This window comes from Phaenicophaeus curvirostris (assembly GCF_032191515.1).
Source record: "Phaenicophaeus curvirostris isolate KB17595 chromosome W unlocalized genomic scaffold, BPBGC_Pcur_1.0 scaffold_35, whole genome shotgun sequence".
Lineage (NCBI taxonomy): Eukaryota > Metazoa > Chordata > Aves > Cuculiformes > Cuculidae > Phaenicophaeus > Phaenicophaeus curvirostris.
The window spans coordinates 1,170,209-1,190,001 of NW_027206664.1; the positions used below are offsets into that span (position 1 = coordinate 1,170,209).

The following is a 19,793-nucleotide window of genomic DNA, read 5'->3' on the forward strand; positions in this document are numbered from 1 at the left end:
TTAACCGTGGAGGAAGATACTCCTTTCACTGATCTCTCTAAATTTTTTTTCTAAGCTGCTTCTTTGCAAACACCTCACCAATATTCCCTGCTTGCCCCTACAATCCAGCTCCCTGGCTGGCTCAGGGCAACCCACACACCAACCAAAGGCATGAGATGCTTTTGTGAAGTCTCATGCTTTCAGACCACATGGCTGTTCCTCCAGCAAGGCATGTTGATACCAGCAAGTTTTTCCCACCAGTCAGCTGCCAAACACTCCACAGTGCATGAAGTCCTTCAAGACACGAGTATTTCACTGACTGACTGATCCAAGTTAAATGCAATCTTCACACAAGAAGAGCATCCTACAGATTCAACTGTCCTGTACATGCTTCATGAACCATGAAGTTCCTGCAGTCATTACAGCTCACTAGTCAAAAAACAGTAGTCCCCCTTAAATACACAGAAATATTTTTCCATACTTCTGGGTCATGCAGAAGACATCATGCACAATGCTCATGTTCACCCTGCAAACTCCTCTTGTTAGCTTCCTAACCAATCCTCTCATATGGTTATGCACTCTGTCTGACCTCCAGCACACTAGAAAACAGTGGCAACAGTTGCTCATGTACTTCAAATCAAAGTTTGCTGGTTTTTCATTAACATTATTGTCAGCTTCCAAGCTGACATTTCTCCTTATGCTTTATACATACATGCTCAGAAGAGAGTATAGGTGCTACAAGGACAAGGCTACAGCTTTTCATTCATGTCAATGGATGATGTGAAATAGGTCAGAGGAGACAAAAACTGGAAACACACAATGGACCTGTCTACTGTAATAAAGTGGATAAACAGACAGAATTAAGGAAATAGTTGGAAAACTTTAGTCTGAGGTTTATTAGTCTGTGGAAAGGAGAGAAAGGCTTTACTGGTTGACACTTCCCATCATTCTCAGCATGACACCTGTAGACATATGGAAAAGGCCAGAAGCATTAAGGGACAGAGGGGAAGACTCACCAACAACTCTTGACATCCAGTTAGACAGATCTGAGAGCCCCACCACCAGATACTTAACAACCACCACACTGGTTAACTAATGGCTTCCGACAGGTCCATGATTTGGTTGGATTTCTTAAAAGAAAAAGAAAGAGAGACGAACACAAGCAAGCAAAACCCAAGTTACATTACTGAAGCATTTCCAGGTGATGACCAACTTCAGACTTCCCAGTACACCCTATCATCTCCACACAAATATTCACCTCAGCTGCTAAATTTCCACAGCTCCTCAATTACAAGTTTTTTCACATCATCAGTTACCACCTTATCATGAAGCAAGTTTAAAGCCCCTTCCATAAAACTTGTCTTTAATGTCTATAGTGCCTCACAGCATCCATAACTGGCCAGAAAAGGCAACATACCTCCAGTCACCCACACTCCACCTGCTGGAACAGGCTGGCCCATGGTAAGGGCCAAGAGACTCAAGGAAGGAGAAGGTGTGATCACATGTGGATATTACAAGAAGCATTAGCTTCATTTTCTGGGGTTTCTTGTAAAAATATCTGGAAGCTCTGCCAGGGGAGATTTAGGCTGGACATTAGGAAAAAATTCTTCACAGAAAGGGTCATTGGGCACTGGAACAGGCTGCCCAGGGAGGTGGTTGAGTCACCTTCCCTGGAGGTGTTTAAGGCACGGGTGGACGAGGTGCTAAGGGACATGGTTTAGTGTTTGATAGGAATAGTTGGACTCGATGATCTGGTGGGTCTCTTCCAACCTAGTTATTCTATGGTTCTATGATTCTATATTAAGAAGAGTGTGGCCAGCAGGTTGAGGGAGATTCATCTCCCCTTTACTCTGCCCTAATGAGGCCCCATCTGGAGTACTATGTCCAGTTCTGGGCTCCCCAGGTCAAGAAAGACGAGGAACTACTGGAGAGAGTCTAGCAGAGCACCACAAAGATGATTAGGGGACAGAAGCATCTCTCTTGTGAGGAAAGGCTGAGAGACCTGGGTCTGTTTAGCCTGGAGAAGAAAAGACTGAGAGGGGATCTTGCAATGCTTATAAATATCTAAGGGGCAGGTGTCAAGAGGATGGAGCCAGACTCTTCTCAGTGGTGCCCAGCAACAGGACAAGGTGCAATGGGCACAAACTGGAACACAGGAAGTTCCACCTGAACATGAGGAAAAGCTTCTTTACTGTGAGGGCGACAGCACAGGAACAGGTTGCCCAAGGAGGTTGTGGAGTCTCCTTCTATGGAGATATTCAAAACCTGCCTAGATACATTCCTGTGCAACCTGCTGTAGGTGAACCTACTTTAGTAGGTGGGGTGGACTGGATGATCTCCAGAGGTCTGTTCGAACCCTGACGATTCTGTGATTCTGCAAATTCTCAGTTTACATTTACTTACTAGAGACAACTTAACCACTAGCATCCCTATCAGTGTACCACCCTATTTGTTGACCACCAAAGAAATGGCTTCCTTACAAAGCATCTCCATCTTTTAAATCAGACTTTTTCCTTGTGTATTTATGGCTGGCACCGTCAAGAGAGAGAGCATCTTCCATGCACTTTCCATGGCAAAGTGCTCCCCAAGAAGGTAAGTAACCCAAGGGGCAGGTGAAACCTCCCTCCTGCAAGGTTACCACACCTTCTCCAGAAACATCTCACTGAATTAGATGGGTCTGATTCAATAGAGATCCCAATAAAGATCAGATGTAACTTCTGGGTCCTGGGCTCTGCGCTCCTTACCATAAGATCTTGGGCTACTTAAGGCCCTGTTTTAGGGCACTCAACGAGATACCTTTGCCACCACCAAACTGCATTAGCTGTTCAGTATGAGGACTCGCAAGTAGCCCCTGTGCACCTGGAGGTACCTTAGAGGTGCTCAAACCACATTGCAGAAGTTTGGTCTAGCCCTGCTGAGCAAACATAGTATTACCAAGCTAAAAGCTCTGCTGGCACCCATCCCATGACATGAGACCACCATCCCTCTTCACAAGCACCCAGTAGAACATGAAGGTCCACATCAATAGCTGCAATCCTTGGTGCCAAATGAGTTGTTAATATACACAAGACAGTTTGAATCTTGTGACAAACAGAGAAGTCCTTGCTTACAGCACGTGAGCTTCAATAAGGTCATGTCTGGAGTTAGTGATGTTCTACCAAAGGCTTGCGAAACCCTAAAATTCACCACTCACTGAAATTCAGCCATATCAAAGTGGGATCAAACTCTGCTGCACACACCATGCAGGTCAAGAGTGAGGATTTGTTAGGAAATGCTGGTAGCCCTATTACCATAAGCTACCAGAGAAACACTGCCCAATCTCTCCCAACCTTAAAAACACATACTCACAGGATACTGCTCCCAGCCAGAGCCAAGCCAGGAGCTAAGAGACCACCCATGAGAGCCAACCATCAGTGAAGGACAACAAAAGCACAGGCCTGCTGCCATGGAGGTAAGATCTCCTCAGCAAGGATCCCATTACATACAAATTATTACTCCCAAAAATAATATTGGAAAGAAGATAAAATTTAAGACAATTATTATTCCTACTCCAACAACTTTATAAAACAAAGGAATAAGCGACACATGATGGAATTTCCTCAGCAGATCAAAATTGCTTTCAGGGTTTGAGTCTCTGGGTTTTGGAGGTGGAGAGTAAGGGTTCTGGGATACTTAAGTTTCTTCTCTTTATTTTCCCTCCACCCCTTTGGAAAGAAGCAGAGTTTTCAGCCAGTTGTGCTGGCTTCCAGAAGAGAAGAACAATTAACCTGAAAGTAATGCACTTGTTTTTAATATATTACATGGCACGCCTGGTATCACTTGGAGTGGTAGACGATTTAGTGACTCCCTCGCTGAGTAACAGCGTCTGAAAGCCCTGTGTAGAGTAAGGGATGCTTCCTCCCCAATGTTTAACAACTGGTTCAGCTCTGCTGTGAAAGGCAAGCTAGCAGCAGCCCTGCATAGAGCAAGCATCAACATACATCCATCATCCACATCCTCTCCCATCAGTGCCCAGGCAAGCATGGCATCCTTCATGACCAGTATCTACCTCACTCTCCTCTCCCTAGTGAGTCCGTGCCATCAAATTTCATCATTTTTAAAAAATATATACCTAGACTAGCCCTCAAAATTTCATTTGGCGGGACTCACTTCCCTCTCCACAGACATCCATGCTCATGGATAGAATCATAGCATAACCAAGTTGGAAGAAACCCACCGGATCATCGAGTCCAACCATTCCTATCAAACACTAAACCATGTCCCTTAGCACGTCATCCACACGTGCCTTAAACACCTCCAGGGAAGGTGAATCAACCACCTCCCTGGGCAGCCTGTTCCAGAGCCCAATGACCCTTTCTGTGAAAAATTTTTTCCTAACATCCAGCCTAAACCTCCCCTGGCGGAGCTTGAGGCCATTCCCTCTTGTCCTGTCACTTGGGAGAAGAGGCCAGCACCCTCCTCTCCACAACCTCCTTTCAGGTAGTTGTAGAGAGCAATGAGGTCTCCCCTCAGCCTCCTCTTCTCCAGGCTAAACAACCCCAGCTCTCTCAGCCGCTCCTCATAAGGCCTGTTCTCCAGCCCCTTCACCAGTTTTGTTGCTCTTCTCTGGACTCGCTCCAGAGCCTCAACATCTTTCTTGTGGTGAGGGGCCCAGAAATGAACACAGGATTCAAGAAGCGGTCTCACCAGTGCCGAGTACAGAGGGAGAATAACCTCCCTGGACCTGCCGGTCACGCCGTTTCTGATCCAAGCCAAGATGCCATTGGCCTTCTTGGCCACCTGGGCACACTGCTGGCTCATGTTCAGTCGCTGTCAACCAACACCCCCAGGTCCCTCTCCTCCAGGCAGCTTTCTAGACAGACTTCTTCTAGTCTGTAGCACTGCATAGGGTTGTTGTGCCCCAAGGGCAGGACCCAGAATTTGGCCTTGTTAATCCTCATCCCATTGCTCTCAGGCCAGTGGTCCAGCCTGTTCAGATCCCTTTGCAGAGCCTCCCTACCCTCCAGCAGATCGACACTTCCACCCAGCTTAGTGTCGTCCGCAAACTTGCTAAGGGTGCACTCAATGCCTTCATCCAGGTCATTGATAAAGACATTGAACAGGGCTGGACCCAGCACTGAGCCCTGGGGAACCCCACTTGTCACTGGCCTCCAGCTGGAGTTAACACCATTTCCCACCACTCTCTGGGCCCGGCCAGCCAACCAGTTGTCCACCCAGGAGAGTGTGCGCCTGTCCAGGCCAGAGGCTGACAGTTTCTCAAGCAGAATGCTGGGAGAAACTGTGTCAAAGGCTTTACTGAAGTCCAGGAAGACCACATCCACAGCCTTTCCCTCATCCAGTAGCTGAGTCACTTTATCATAGAAGGCTAATAGGTTAGTTTGGCAAGACCTGCCTTTTGTGAACCCATTTTGTCTGGGCCTGATCACCCGGTTCTCTTGCATGTGCTTCATGATAGCACTCACGATCACCTGCTCCATGACTTTCCCTGGCACTGAGGTCAGACTGACAGGCCTGTAGTTCCCTGGATCCTCCCTGAGACCCTTCTTGTAGATGGGCACAACATCAGCCAGCCTCCAGTCCAGTGGGACTTCCCCAGTCTTCCAGGAGGGTTGGAAGATCATGGAAAGGGGATTGGCCAGCACATCCGCAAGCTCCTTCAATACCCTTGGGTGGATCCCATCCGGCCCCATAGACTTGTGACTGTCTAGTTGGGCTAGCAAGGCTCTGACCACCTCCTCTTGGATCATGGGAGCCTCATTTTCCTCCTCTAGCTCCTGGGTTTGTACACAGACGGAACAACTTTCTTGACAATTAAAGACTGAGGCAAAGAAGGCATTAAGTACCTCAGCCTCTTCCTCATCCCCTGTCACTGTTCCTTCTGTGTCCAATAGGGACTGAATATTCTCCCTAGTCCTCCTTTTATTATTTATATATTTATAGAAGGATTTTTTGTTATCTTTCACAGACTTTGCCAATCTGATTTCTGGCTGAGCCTTAGCCCTTCTGATTTTTTCTCTACACAATCTCACTTCCCGCCTGCAGTTCACCCAAGAGGCCTGTCCCTTCTTCCGGAGCCCAAAAACATTTCTCCTCTTCTTGATATCACTCAAGATCTCTCTGTTCAACCAAGCTGGTTTTTTCCCCACCGGCTTTTTTTCCGTAACATGGGGATGGCTTTCTCCTGAGCTACTAGGATTTCCTTTTTGAAGAGCTCCCAGCCCTCGTGGGCTCCCTTGCCCTTAAGGACTGTCTCCCATGAGACTTTGCCAACCAGCCTTCTAAACAGTCCAAAGTCTGCCCTCTGGAAATTTAATACTACTGTCCTACTAACCACCCTCTGCACTTCACCTAGAACTGAGAAACCTATCATCTCATGATCACTTTGCCCCAGGCGTCCTCCTACCTCCACATCCCCCACAAGGCCTTCTCTGTTCACAAACAGCAGGTTCAGGAGGGCACCCTCCCATGTTGGTTCATTCACCAGCTGTGCAAGGAAGTTCTCTTCCACACACTCCAGGAACCTCCTGGACAGCTTCCTTTCTGCTCTATTGTACTTCCAGCAGATATCAGGAAGATTGAAGTCTCCTACAGGAACAAGAGGCATTGATCTAAAGATTAATCCCAGCTGTTTATAGAAGAGCACATCAGCTGCTTCTCCTTGGCTGGGTGGTCTGTAACAGACTCCCATCAGAAAATCTCATCAAAGATCAAAATGTGGGCCCCTCACCACAAGAAGGATGTTGAGGCTCTGGAGCGAGTCCAGAGAAGAGCAACGAAGCTGGTGAGGGGGCTGGAGAACAAGTCTTACAAGGAGCGGCTGACTGAGCTGAGGTTGTTTAGCCTGGAGAAGAGGAGGCTGAGGGGAGACCTCATTGCTCTCTATAACCACCTGAAAGGAGGTTGTAGAGAGGAGGGTGCTGGCCTCTTCTCCCAAGTGACAGGGGACAGGACAAGAGGAAATGGCCTCAAGCTCCACCAGGGGAGGTTTAGGCTGGACATTAGGAAAAAATTCTTCACAGAAAGGGTCATTGGGCACTGGAACAGGCTGCCCAGGGAGGTGGTTGAGTCACCTTCCCTGGAGGTGTTTAAGGCACGGGTGGATGAGGTGCTAAGGGGAATGGTTTAGTGTTTGATAGGAATGGTTGGACTCGATGATCCGGTGGGTCTCTTCCAACCTGGTTATTCTATGATTCTATGATCTACCTTCTTGTGGGCTCCTCTGATTTTAACCCACAGGCACTCAATCTCCTCATCGCCACAATCCATCTCAGTGGTGTCCAAGTCCTCCCTTACAAAGAGGGCGACCCCGCCTCCTCTCCTACCCTTCCTTTCCCGCCTGAAGAGTTTGTACCCCACCATAGCTGCACTCCAGTTATATGAGTCATCCCACCACGTATCTGTGATGGCAACGACATCATAGCCTCCTTGCCCTATGACAGCTTCCAGCTCTTCCTTCTTATTCCCCATGCTGCGTGCATTGGTGTAAATGCACTTCAGCTGAGCTGCCGAGCCTTCAGCCCTCTTAGAGGGAACAGAGTTCATTCCCAATTGCCTGGTCACTGGAGTAGCTAGCGCCAGAGTACCAGTATCTCCCTTACCACCCCCAGGTGTAATCGCCCCCACTTTCTGTGTGGTGATGTACTGGTGGTCCTCACCAGCACACCCTCTCCGAAACACCAGTGCCCCACGTCCAGACTCGTTCCTGTCTAGCCTGGTCTCAACCCCCTCCGCCTTCATATCTAGTTTAAAGCTCGGTTTATGAGCTTAGCTAGGTTTTTAGCAAGGACTTTAGGCCCCCCAGGAGACACACGTGTCCCATCCTTAGCAACAAAGTATGGGGGTGCATGAACCTCCCCATGATCAAAGAAGCCAAAGCCCCTCTCCTCACACCAGGCTCGGAGCCAGGCATTAATCGAATTCTTCTTCCTGACTTCCTGCTCCTCTCTGTTTAGCCTTGGGATGGAGCAGAATACTCTCTGAGCCCCAGAGCCCTCCATCATTTTCCCAATGGCCCTGAAGTCTTTCTTGATGGCTTTGGTCTTTCTGTTTACTAAATCATCATTACCAGTTTGGACTACTATCAGAGGACAGTAGTCTGTCTCGTGGACCAGGGAAAAAAGTTTTCTAGCTACCTCCTTCACTGATGCCCCCAGTAAGCAGCAGACCTCTCTGTGGAGCGGGTCCGGTCTGCAAATGGGTCCCTCCGTTCCTTTTAGGAGGGAGCCCCCTACAACAATCACCCTCCTCTTCTTCTTAATGGAGGATGTTTTTATCTTTTTCTGAGGATGGTGCGGCCTAGGGAAGGATTCTAGGCTGTGGGAGCCATTATCCTCATCCTCAGGGTCGGATTCCACCTGCAGCACCTGGTACAGCAGGGGGATCTGGGGCTTTGCTGTCTGGTTGAGGGGAGCAGGTTTCCTTCGTCTGGCAGGAACTTGCTGCCATTCCCCATCTCTTGTGACCCCAACCTTGCAGTTTGCAGGTGGATGGTGTTTGGACACACCAGCTCCAGCAGCCCGCTGAGTTAGTGAGAGGGCACTGCTCCACTGGTCTATCTCCCTCTCACACTCCCTGATGGTCCTCGGCCTCTTTACCTCCTCCCTTAACTCCTCCACCATGTGAAGGAGTTCCCCCACCCGAGCGCAGCTTTCACAAGTGGAGCCAGTAACAGAGGCACGAGCTGGTGTGGGAGGGGGGCCCTGCCTGCAGCCCAGGGTCTGGGGAGCTGCATGCACCCACTGTGGCTCTGGCTGGGTGGCAGCACCCATCCTGCCTGCTGCAGCACACGGAGCAGCTTTAATCTTCTGCCGGGTGGCCACCATGGTCTTCGGTGTCCTCTGTCCAGTCTCTAGGTCCTCTCTGCGCCCTGCCTGCTCAAACAGCCCAGCACCCCTCTGCCACACTCCAGGTCACGGTGCTCCCAGGGGGACCGTTTAAATCTCCCGCGGTAGCGGCCGGGACCGCCCCCTCCCGTCAGGCCCCGCGGGACCAGCGTGTGGGGGCTGTCAGGACCCCCGCCTGGATTTTTCTGGGATTTTTCCGGCTCAAGGAAGCTCTCACCGCCTCAAAATGTCCACCCCACCACAGAACTCACCGTCCTGCTGCCGGGTGCCGCCGAAGAAGGAGCAGGAGATCTGGAGCTGCTGCAGGTCTGGCAGTGCGTCCTCCTCACTGTGTTACTATGCTGCTGGCACAGGGAAAGCTCCTGGCAACAGCTTATTTTCCCCCACCATGCCCTTCCCCACCGAAACACACAGTGAGGAGGCAGACAGGCTCCTGCTGAATGAAGCGAGTGTAACGGGGCATTCAAGGAAAACCTCTACAAAGCCAGCAAGGGATGACTGTGCAAACCAGAGCAATGGAAAAGCTGAGTCACTTCCTCCCTCAGAGTCCTAAAAAGAGAAGGACGTAAAGAAAATAATTCTCTAAGCTGACAAAAAAAGGAAGAGAATCCCTAGGTTTTAAAAAAAAAAAAAGTGCATATAGTGACAGCAGAAGGGGAAGGAACAAAAAAGACAGCCTGGTACTACAGCTGTAATGGGAAAGGTTGTCAGGAGCAGAGAGGAGCAGAGCATCATCCCTGCCTCCTTTGGGAACTGGGGGCTCACTAATCACTGGGAGCTGCAGCTCCAAGGCAAGTTCATGGACCATTAATGATGCTGAAAAGTCACCACACTGCTGTCTTGTCTCCTCCAGGTGATGCTGCCAACTGTGACCTCATTCTCGATGAGAAAGTGCAGCAAGCCTAGGCAGAGCCTAGCCAAGTTTTTGGGGACAGATTTATCTGCTCTCCAGTGTGCAAATGCTCTATGTGAGCTTCTATGTGGCAGCATGTGAAATGCCACTATTAGGATCAGTAACAGTATAATACCCAAATATCCATCCCAGCAGGTACGTGGTGAGGCTAAACTCAAGGCTGGAAAACTCTTTTGAACCATGGGATACTGGTACAGTCAGGAGACTGGAGAGAAATCAGGCATCAGCTTTTCACTGCAAGCTCAGTGGCTGTGTACAAGCACAAAGTCCTGAGACAACAACGTGGCAACATATAACAGAAAAGTTTGAGTTGGAAGGGACCTTTAAAGGTCATCTAGCATCATTCCATCACACTCTCCCAGGCAGCACCCCTACAGCCAGCTCCTCCTTGCCCATGATGTTCAAGGTGATTTGGGTTATTTCCTTAAAGAAAATTTAGTGAATTACTAAAGGTACTTCTGAGTTAATCGACCCACTTGTACACAGACAGATCATATTTAAGCTCACGATTGCTGCAGCCTCTCCTTGTAGGCAAGAAGAAATTTGCATTTTCCTTTTCCACCTTCTTTCTTACAGCCTATAAGTTCTTATCTTTGAGACCTGCACTCCTCTGTCAAATTTGGCTGAAATTAGTCCCTGGGTTAAAAAAGCTTCTGGAGGAATAGTGAGTGACAGCCAGTCTGAGTGCATGAGCCTTGGTTCTGTTAATTAAAAAAAAGAAAAGCACAGAAATACAGAGAAGCTTCAAAGTGGCCATTTGCAGCTGATAATGGATGTATGGGGGAAAGGCTGTCAGTGCTGGGTCCAGTACTGTTCAGTATCTTTATCAATGACCTGGATGAGGGGATTGAATGCACCCTTAGCAAGTTTGCAGACGATGCTAAACTGGGAGGAAGTGTCGATCTGCTGGAGGGTAGGGGGGCTCTTCAAAAGGATCAGAACAGGCTGGATCGATGGGCTGAGGCCAACAGCATCTTGGTTTGTATCAGAAACGGTGTGGCCAGCAGGACCAGGGAAGTGATTGTGCCCCTGTACTCTGCACTGGTGAAGCCACACCTCGAACACTTTGTTCAATTTTGGCCCCTCATTACAAGAAAGACATTGAGGTCCTGGAGCACGTCCAGAGAAGAGCGACCAAACTGGTGAAGGGGCTGGAGAACAAATCTTATGAGAAGCAGCTGAGGGAGCTGGGGTTTTTTAGGCTGGAGAAGAGGAGGCTGGGGGGGGACCTTTTCACTGTCTACAACTACCTGAAAGGAGGTTGTAGAGAGGTGGGTGTTGGTCTCTTCTCCCAAGTGACAGGACAAGAGGGAATGGCCTCAAGCTGCATGTGGGGAAGTTTAGATTGGACATTAGGAAAAATTTCTTCACAGAAAGGGTTATCAAGCACTGGAACAGGCTTCCCAGGGAGGTGGTTGAGTCACCATCCCTGGAGGTGTTTAAAAAGTGGGTAGATGAGGTGCTTGGGGACATGATTTAGTAGTAGACAGGTACAGTTGGAGTTGATGATCTCTAAGGTCTTTTCCAACCTAATGATTCTATGATAAATAAATCTTTCACCCCATGTAATGCAAATATATGAAAAAAAAGTCATACAAATATCCTTTCTGAGAGCCAATTCAGAGAAAGACAATACATACTCAGAAGATGCTCCAAAACCTGGGAGGGAGAGGGACCTGGAGTGAATCTTTGCATTAAAAGCATCTGAGTGGGGAAGGATGCTGCAGCTCTGCCGAAAACCAAGCACTCCATAGGGCTATAATGTCCTGTCCACCACTGATGCTGCTCCGAGCATCCAGAGGCAGGAAAAAATGCTCTGCTGCCTTTGCCAGGCCAGCACAGGGACAGACAGAGCAAGGATGCAAGGAGGTATGGAAAACTTGCCATTTACCAGAAGCATGAGTTTCATTTCAGAACTGCTGTTGGATGCGAGAAACTGCTGGTCCCAAAAGAAGGGGAAAAAAGCCATCCCCCACCTTGTCACAGCTGGTCCCCTGCAGCTCTTCAACCTCTTCATTTGCATCGGTGGGTTCCTCTTCCTCTTAGAGGCATCTATAGCCATCGTGGTGAGACCTCACAGCCCCTTAAAACTCCACCTAACTCATCTACTAGCAATAATTTCCAGAAGCACCCCAAGCTTCTGTTTCCTGCTATAAAGCCTCCAGCTGCAAAGAATATTGCTGCAAGTTTTAAGACTGCCAACTTGGCTTCCCAAGCCAGAGAAAAAACGTAATAAAAAATGCCTCCAAGCTGATTTCCTGGCTGGGAAGAGGCATTTCTTGGATCACCAATATGCCCTGATTTAGGGGAATACAGCTCCTGTGGATGCAGGCATCCACCCCCCGTCACTTCTCATCATGCAAAGCAAACACCACCTTAAACATTTCTCTGTTATTAAAATCCAGCTGACAACCACAGCACAGCTACAACCCTTCCTGCTTTATTTTCCTTTCTTGCACAGTCACTCAAGACTGTATTTATGATACCACATTATTAAAAACCTCTCCAGCTTTGTTGAAGCAGGACATGGCATGCAGGAATGCTCCAGCCCAGGAGGTTTGCTTCTGGCCAAGTGATGCAGGGAGATGCCAGCACCCAAAAGCAAAACAGCATTTGCAGACCATTGCTTCGGGTTGGCTTGGTTAGACCTAGACTACAGCATAGTCCCGCTGGTGACTGGAGCACACACTTCTCTGCAGGACAAAAAAATCCTTTAAAATTCACCCCACAATTAATCCTGCAAGTTCCCCTGTTAGCAAACACCAAGATGTGTTTTTGCAGACCTGAGCACCCTTCAAAGCCACCTGCAGAAACTAGTGGCCCCAAAATGATGTCTCCATGGTCCACGTAGCAGCAGAAGCAGCTCTCAGCCACAGGTGAGCCCAGCTCTGCAAAGCAGCTGCCCCAACCCTGATCTCGCCCAAAGCTGTACCACCTGTAACCAGTTTTGTGCCAGTCAACAAAGCTCTTGCTTCACAAGTAGGATGCTAAATGCTGGTGATGGCCAAGACCCAGGAAATACCTGCAATGCATTTCTGTTCTAGCTCAAAAGCATTGTGCTTGCTTAGACAGACTTGTGAGATTCATTCAAACAATGCAAAACACTTGGGATCAGACCTACCTATTTGTACAAGACCTTCTCAACCCTTGCTTGGGGATGGACCAGGTGCTATCCCTGCCATGTGGCACAGCTGGTCACAGGGACTTGGACTGCTGTGGCTTGGCACGTTGCTGTGCCAGAGCCTCCCGTGCCAACTCAGCCACTCACCTCCCATGTGAGCTATCACCCAACACAAACAGCAGTGGAGGGATGGCAACAGCTTGGTTGTGAACATCAGCTTCTCCCAAGCTTCTTGTAAGCTTCTCCCAAGGTCCTGGTAAGCACAAGCCAAGCAACACAGCTCCTCTGGGATTTCAAGATTTCAAAAGCATTTTTCAGATTTAATTATGAACCCTGTTAACAATTCCCCATCACAGGTGGCTGGGGAAGCTGGTGGCAGCTGTGCATCTCCCTGTAGCTTCTGCTTCAGGATGGAACGCTTCAGCAGTGGTAAAGCCTTCCCAGGGCAGTACAGGCTGTATAAATCAGTCTCAGCAAGTCAGGCCAGCTCTGGAGGGAAGTTGGTTGGGGTTTTTCTGTATTAAGACCAATTAAAATAGCTGGTGAGAAATTAGAAGCTTGTGGGCACCCACATGCATCTTCAGGTCACCTAGACATGCATGACGTGACACCAAGGGATGGGGCACACCACACAGCTACCTACCTCTGCTCCCCATCCCAGCGATATCTCCACCACAGACAAGTCCCATAACACTTTCCATCCTGCCACCTGAGAGGTGCAGATGACATCCACCACCACCCAGTGGCATGGTTGACACAACTATGCTGGGGAAGAAAGTGAAGCTGAGCTAGTGCTGGTGGCCACAGAAGAGAAACCCTCAATAAACGTGCTGCAAATTATGAAATACTCCTGTAGCAGGCTCCTGGCTGACAGGTGCAGCAGGATTTGGTCTTGCAGAGATAGTAGAGACAGAAGTTGTTGTGCCACCAAAGCTTCCCCTATCACCTAAGAAACCAGTTTTATCTTTTTCTGTACCACAACTGCTACATGCCTGGGGGACAGGGGAGGCCAAGGGTTGCCTCCATAGGAGAGGAGATGGGAGCAATGGCTTTTCTGAAGTAAGCACAAAACTAATCCTAGTCAACCTGTGCTCCCTAAAGCCTCAGAGGTCCACGGACTACCTCAAAGGAGTCTCCAAAAGCTAACTCTGAAGAATAAAGATCTCAAGTCCATTAGAGACACGATCCCCATTCCTTGCCATTTTTGGGGTATCTCTGCATTGCAGAAGACCAGCAATGACAATGCAAAGCCCAGTAAGCTGAGACCCGCTGTGAGAAATGTCCTCGTAGCCATGGAAACAGACTCAGATTCCTTAGTGAAGCACACTTTATTTACATCCATGCATGAACGGGCATCCCACCAAGTAGGCACACACCAGTACACACTTAGCACAATTATTTCTAACCCTGTGAGCAGATTGTTCCTCCCTTATCTCCCCACTGGCTGAGTACTTTAAGGTTTGCAGCCTATCCAATTGGCCTATCAAGTCTCCTGCCCCTGTTCACATCTCCCACCATAACTCCCCAGTCACCCCCTCCCCTCATCTAGGCACCTCCTTCCAAGGTTTTGGGTTTCTTAGAACTCCTTAGTAGTTACACCTTTAGACTTGCCCCCTGAACCACAATACCAGTTTGCACTGGTATTACCACACGTTACATGAGGATAGCATCATTCTGTGTTTTGATCTTTGACTGCAGACCCAACTTACGTGAGGCACAAAGTTTTGAGTGTCTTTGCCTTTGGTCCTTATTGGGCAAAATTCAGTACCTATACTACAAAAACAACATTGCTTTTCCTAACACCACCATGGCACTGAGCAGGAAGCATTTCTCTTAGGATCACCAGCAAGGCATCTATGTTGTAAATGACTATACATATGTATATATGTACGCACATATATAAACAAATAAAAATAAAATAGCCAGTTTCTCAAACAAACAGAAAATTATTGGTTAGCTACACTAGCCCTTTATTTTGGATGACTCAGTAATGTGCTATTTATACTCAGGTAACAGAACTGCATCTTTTCTGAGGAGCTTCGCAAGAACATCCCAAAGCATTTATGGAGATTACTCATTCAGAAACCTCAATGGATTTTCAAGACAGGAACAGTTGTCCTTTCCCCACCCTGATGAAAGCCATGAGCTACCCCAAACAGAGCAGCAGACTTAACTCTGAAACTTAGGAATGGCACATGTAATGTAAATGTCTTAATACTCCTGCCAAACTAAAGAAGAATTAAATCATGAACAATATTTAATTGCTCCATATTTTAGCAGAAAGTCAAGAAATATGCTAAATGTGCCCCAAATATTTCCTAAAATAGCTCATTTGCTGCCCCCAGCTTCCATAGAAGCTATAGGGTCTTGCTGTACTTTTAGATATAGCTCCTCCCAAATACACAGGACCCCAAAAGACTCCCTTGAGCAGCAAGAATATGAAATTAAATAAGGTTCAGGAAGGTTTTCTTGCTGCTTTGCAGAGACCTGTGGGCAAAAATCTCAACTGGTGATAACTACCACAGTTTCACAACACTCCTGCTGGAAAAAGACCGAGGAACAGTAAGGACAGCTGCGAGAAGAAACAGCAGAGAGACACACAAAATGAGAAGGAAGGGGAGAGTCAGCGTAGCAAAATTTGTCCTCACCAGGAGACCACAGTAGAGCAAAGTCAATGGAGCACTTCACCCCAAAGTGAGAATGCTCAGAGGACAAAAATAAAAAAAGGAAAAAAGAAAAAAGAACATTTTTCTCTTCCAAGACTGAGTGGAGATGAAGCTCAGCACCTCATCATCTTCCCTTCCACAGTTTTGGATCAAGGGCTAACAACTATGAAGGATATATTCATGAATTGCACATTATTTTTCATGGTGCTCAGGAACCCTCTGTGGACCATTCCCATCCTATTTGCATACAAGGCTGACTCAGCTATGGGAACAAAGGCATCAAAGCCAGTCAAACCCCTCAAGTAGCTCACTCCTCTTCCAAATTCCCCTGCAAAGGCAGAACTGACGTTCAGTTTATTTCCATAAATGAGTTCTCCAGTCTCCCATTGCCCAGGGAGCTCCTGGGTGCTGGACTTTACCCACCAGCTCACCTGAGCCAAGACTCTTCCCCACATCGCCTTCACCTGCAGCATCCAACTGCTGCTTCTCTGCTTTCCTTGAAAGCAATCTGAGATCCTATAAATTATTAAAAAAAATGCTTTCTAACAGCTGGACAAGTCCTGTGACACTTTAACTGTGACACCTTAAATTCACAGAGCATTCTGGTGCAGTACCCACATTGCAAGGAGGCCTCGAACAGAGCTCAGACAGAAAGAGCTTTATATACAAAAGCACAGCCTGAGCTTCCCAAAACAGACAAGGCTCATCTCTCTGCCAAAGATAACACACTTAACACAGGGAACCTACAACCTACAAGTTTTACTCAAGGCTAGAGGGAATAAAATCCTGTGCAGGGTTTTGCTCTTGGACCTCAGGATCAGCAAGGGCAGAGCAAAGCTTTTATGGTCCTTACAGGGAAAAATAACATGGATTGACACAATAAAATGTTTTCTTTCAGGGTAACAGAAGCCATAAGCAGAGCAGGATGCTTCCCTCTCCATGCTATATGCCCCCCGCCAGCATCTGGATGCTCAGAGGATTGTCCACCATCAAAAAGCCTTCCTAGATTTTGGAGAGGAAGGACTAATAAATCACCTGGTCTTATTTTTGTATCTTTGGGTTGAGAAAAACAACCTGGAAGCTCAATGTATCTCCTGCTTCTTCCCATCTCTTTTGTTTCTAGTAACAAGACTGTGACTTCAATATATATACCCTATACCATACCCACCAGAACAGTGGAGGAAGAGTAGCATGGATTATTGTAGTGGGACTGAAGATGAACAGACAGACACATAGAAACCACCTATTTCAGAGCAGCCACCATGTCTCCAGAAAGGCTCGGGGTACTGCAGCCCTCCTTGTGCTGGGAAACAACATCTACCTCTTTCAATCTAATGAGATTGCTACCTCATCCAGTGTGGGGGTCTTACTGGTGGGGGTCTCGCCCCTTCCAGAGGAGCCTGATGCCGGGAGATGAATCTTAGCCTCATTTTATGGAAAAACAATTCCAAAGACCATGTTTTGAGGCACTGGGATACCAGGGACACTCAGCAACTGTGCCTCCAGTTGTATAGCATTGCTGGGGGCAGCTGTGGCAAAAAAATGTCCCACGACTGCCAGCTGCCACTAACATCTGTTGTCCCCTACTGTAACCCACAGTCCTTAAGACCACATGCAACCAGACTGACTCTGCAAGAAAAATGATAATAATAAAATAACAACAAAATTTATTTCCTAGTGAGTCCTTGCTTGCTACACCCAAACCCAACCCTGCATCAAGGACAGGGAATGTACCTCCCAGGAGGTAGGAGATGCTTCCACCTCTGAACCACACAGCAGCAGATGTTCCGCCGGGGATGTCACCCCTGTAAAGATGCTCAGGGTTAAACCAGGCAGTACCTTCATGCTCAAGCATACTGCCACGGCTCTCATCCTCCTACCCCAGTGCTTTGCTGAGCACGAACCACCATCAGCTTTGCTGCAAAGGGGATAATGATGAACAGCGCTAATTGCGATAGGGACCGGCCGAGTGCTTGCATCTGATGGGTTTCCCTCTCCTTTTTTTTTTCCGTGGGGGCCTCGCCAGAGAAGACAGAGGAAGAGGCCAACCCTGCTCTTTGCCAGGGCTATCGAAGCAATCTGGGAAACTTCCAGAGGCCGAGTGCCATACCCGAATCCGGCCCCGGACCTCCATTGCCCCATTACCGCCCTTCCCATCACTTGCCTTTGCGAGGAGGGGGAAATATCGGGGGGGGGGGGGGGCGGTACTCCACGTCACGCACGAATTGTCAAGGAAGTGAAGGAAAATCTCATGGGATGAGGCACTCGCACAACGCGGTTACTTAAAGCCAGCCGAGAGGCCAAATCCCCGTCCCGGTTTCATCTGCAAAATTAAACCCCAACCCCACGGTGGCCCGGCCAGCCGCATTGTTTGCGGTCCAAAGCGCACCCACGAGTGTTTTTTTTATTATTGCCGAGGGAGACAAAAGGAGGGACGTGCCAGCCCCCCCCCTCAACCCCAGGCCTTACCGTGCTACGGCGGCGGGCGGTGTCAGAGCCTCACTGGGAGACTCATGGGCTCCGCGCTGATAGGAAAAACGGATGGATTGGGGAGGGGGGGAAGACACACGAGAGCCGCCGCCCGCCCAGGAGAAGACACCGGCTTCGGCTGCGGCGGGGGGATAGGCCGGGGAGTGACGTGCCCATCCGGCCCACCCCGCGCCGCAGCCGGAGCCACCTCCTCCTCCGCCGGCTCTGCCGGGAGATGTAGTCCGCGCCCCGCCGCCCGGCCTGGCCGCCCAGAACCCCAAAGGCTCTGCCACAGACCCCCCGCGCACCACTGAGCCCGCTCACTTCGCCCAGACCTCAGACCAGCTTTGGTGTGGCTATTCCTCCACTGGGATGAACACTGTAATTCCCCTTTTTCCACCTCCACCGCCCGACTATCTCCCTGGCCAGTCAGATTGCGTCCTTTGGGATGCTCGAGAAAGGCATCCTCTCCCATCCCTCCTCCTCCTCCACGGTCAAGCGGCATCCATCTGGGCTTAAAAGAAGGAAACTGCAAGAGTTTCCATATAAATCAATCTTTTCCATATAAATACACAACACTCTGAATCCAGAAATATAAAAACCAGAATTTAAACATGCTTCTAGCCAGCTGGATCCATTTAGCTCCTTCAGCCCTGCTCAAAGTGACTTGGAAATGGTCCTGCAAGGATTTTAAACCACCTTCTCCTTACCCCATCAGGCTCTCAGAAACACCAACCCACCTAATCGTTCCTTTTTTCTTGTTGCTTGGATTATATTCAAGAGGTAACTTTATTTCTAGACATGAATTTTTTGTTGCTCTCTGTCTAGTTCTGCCATAACATTAGTATGAATAAATGGATCATGTTAAAGAACATCAATGGAAGAACCACAGCCAAAAATTAACCAGAAGAGCTGGCCTCTGAAAAAAACTTAATTCTACTTTGATGGCAAAATCAGATCCAAAAGATCTCTCTCCCTGCTGCGCATTATTTTTGGCTATATCATTTGCTGGGTAGGTTGCCGTGGCAACCTTATATTCACCAGAGGGTGGCTATAATTGGGAGAGCACGTTATTAATTTAGCTCCAGATTTTTTTATTCTGCCATATTTTAGGCAAAAGGAACTGCCTGGATTTTCATATTTTTATCTGTGATCATAATACAGTTTAATTAATCCAAGTGCCAATAACTTTGCACCAGCAAAGGCTGAACTGCTGTGCAGGGCTCACCAGGGCAGACAGTGGCTCTGCCTGTGTCCCATTTTTCCCAGCTCATCTCCTCCTGCAGCCCTCCTGCATCCCCTCCAGACCCTTGACCCCTAAGCTGAGAGCACCCAGGACTGGGATTTACCAGGGATGCTCTTGGTGTATAGGAGCAGGGTTGGGGGAAAAAAAGATAGGATCTGCTCTTGCATTAATGAGCATGTTTTTGAAATGCCAGTGTGATTGGGATTGTCAGCTTTAACCTTATAACAGTTCATCTCAGCTACCTATTAATATAAAATCTCCCTCTTTGGGAAACGCTGGCCCATAGGAGTGTTATTGATGGTATGAACACACTGGCATGCGTAAAGTCCTGCTCCTGGGTGGGCACATCAGGTCCTGGCCTCCCATGGTGGGGCCTCTGCAAGCATCCTGCTCCTGCTCAAAGCTGCTCAAGGCATCTCTGACCTGGTGACGTGGCAAAATGCCACTGACCACTTGTCTCCATCCTTGCTGGAAGCAAAAAGGCAGCTGGTGACTGGATGCTCTGGTTCAGGAGCCCATATGGGTGCTGGATTAAGGCACACAACTTCCAGCCTGA

The 19,793-nt window shown here is 48.5% G+C and overlaps 1 protein-coding gene across 8 annotated transcripts in view; it reads right to left on the reverse strand.

Moving 5' to 3' along the window:
• Positions 1-18,140, reverse strand: part of LOC138733828 (CBP80/20-dependent translation initiation factor-like) — a 259,905-nt gene extending 241,765 nt beyond the window's left edge. For all 8 annotated transcript variants that reach the window (XM_069881324.1, XM_069881318.1, XM_069881323.1 and 5 more), the window contains exon 1: positions 17,992-18,140. The gene's annotated coding sequence lies outside the window, so the exon portion shown is untranslated. The remainder of the gene's footprint in view (positions 1-17,991) is intronic.
• Positions 18,141-19,793: the final 1,653 nt, after the last annotated feature.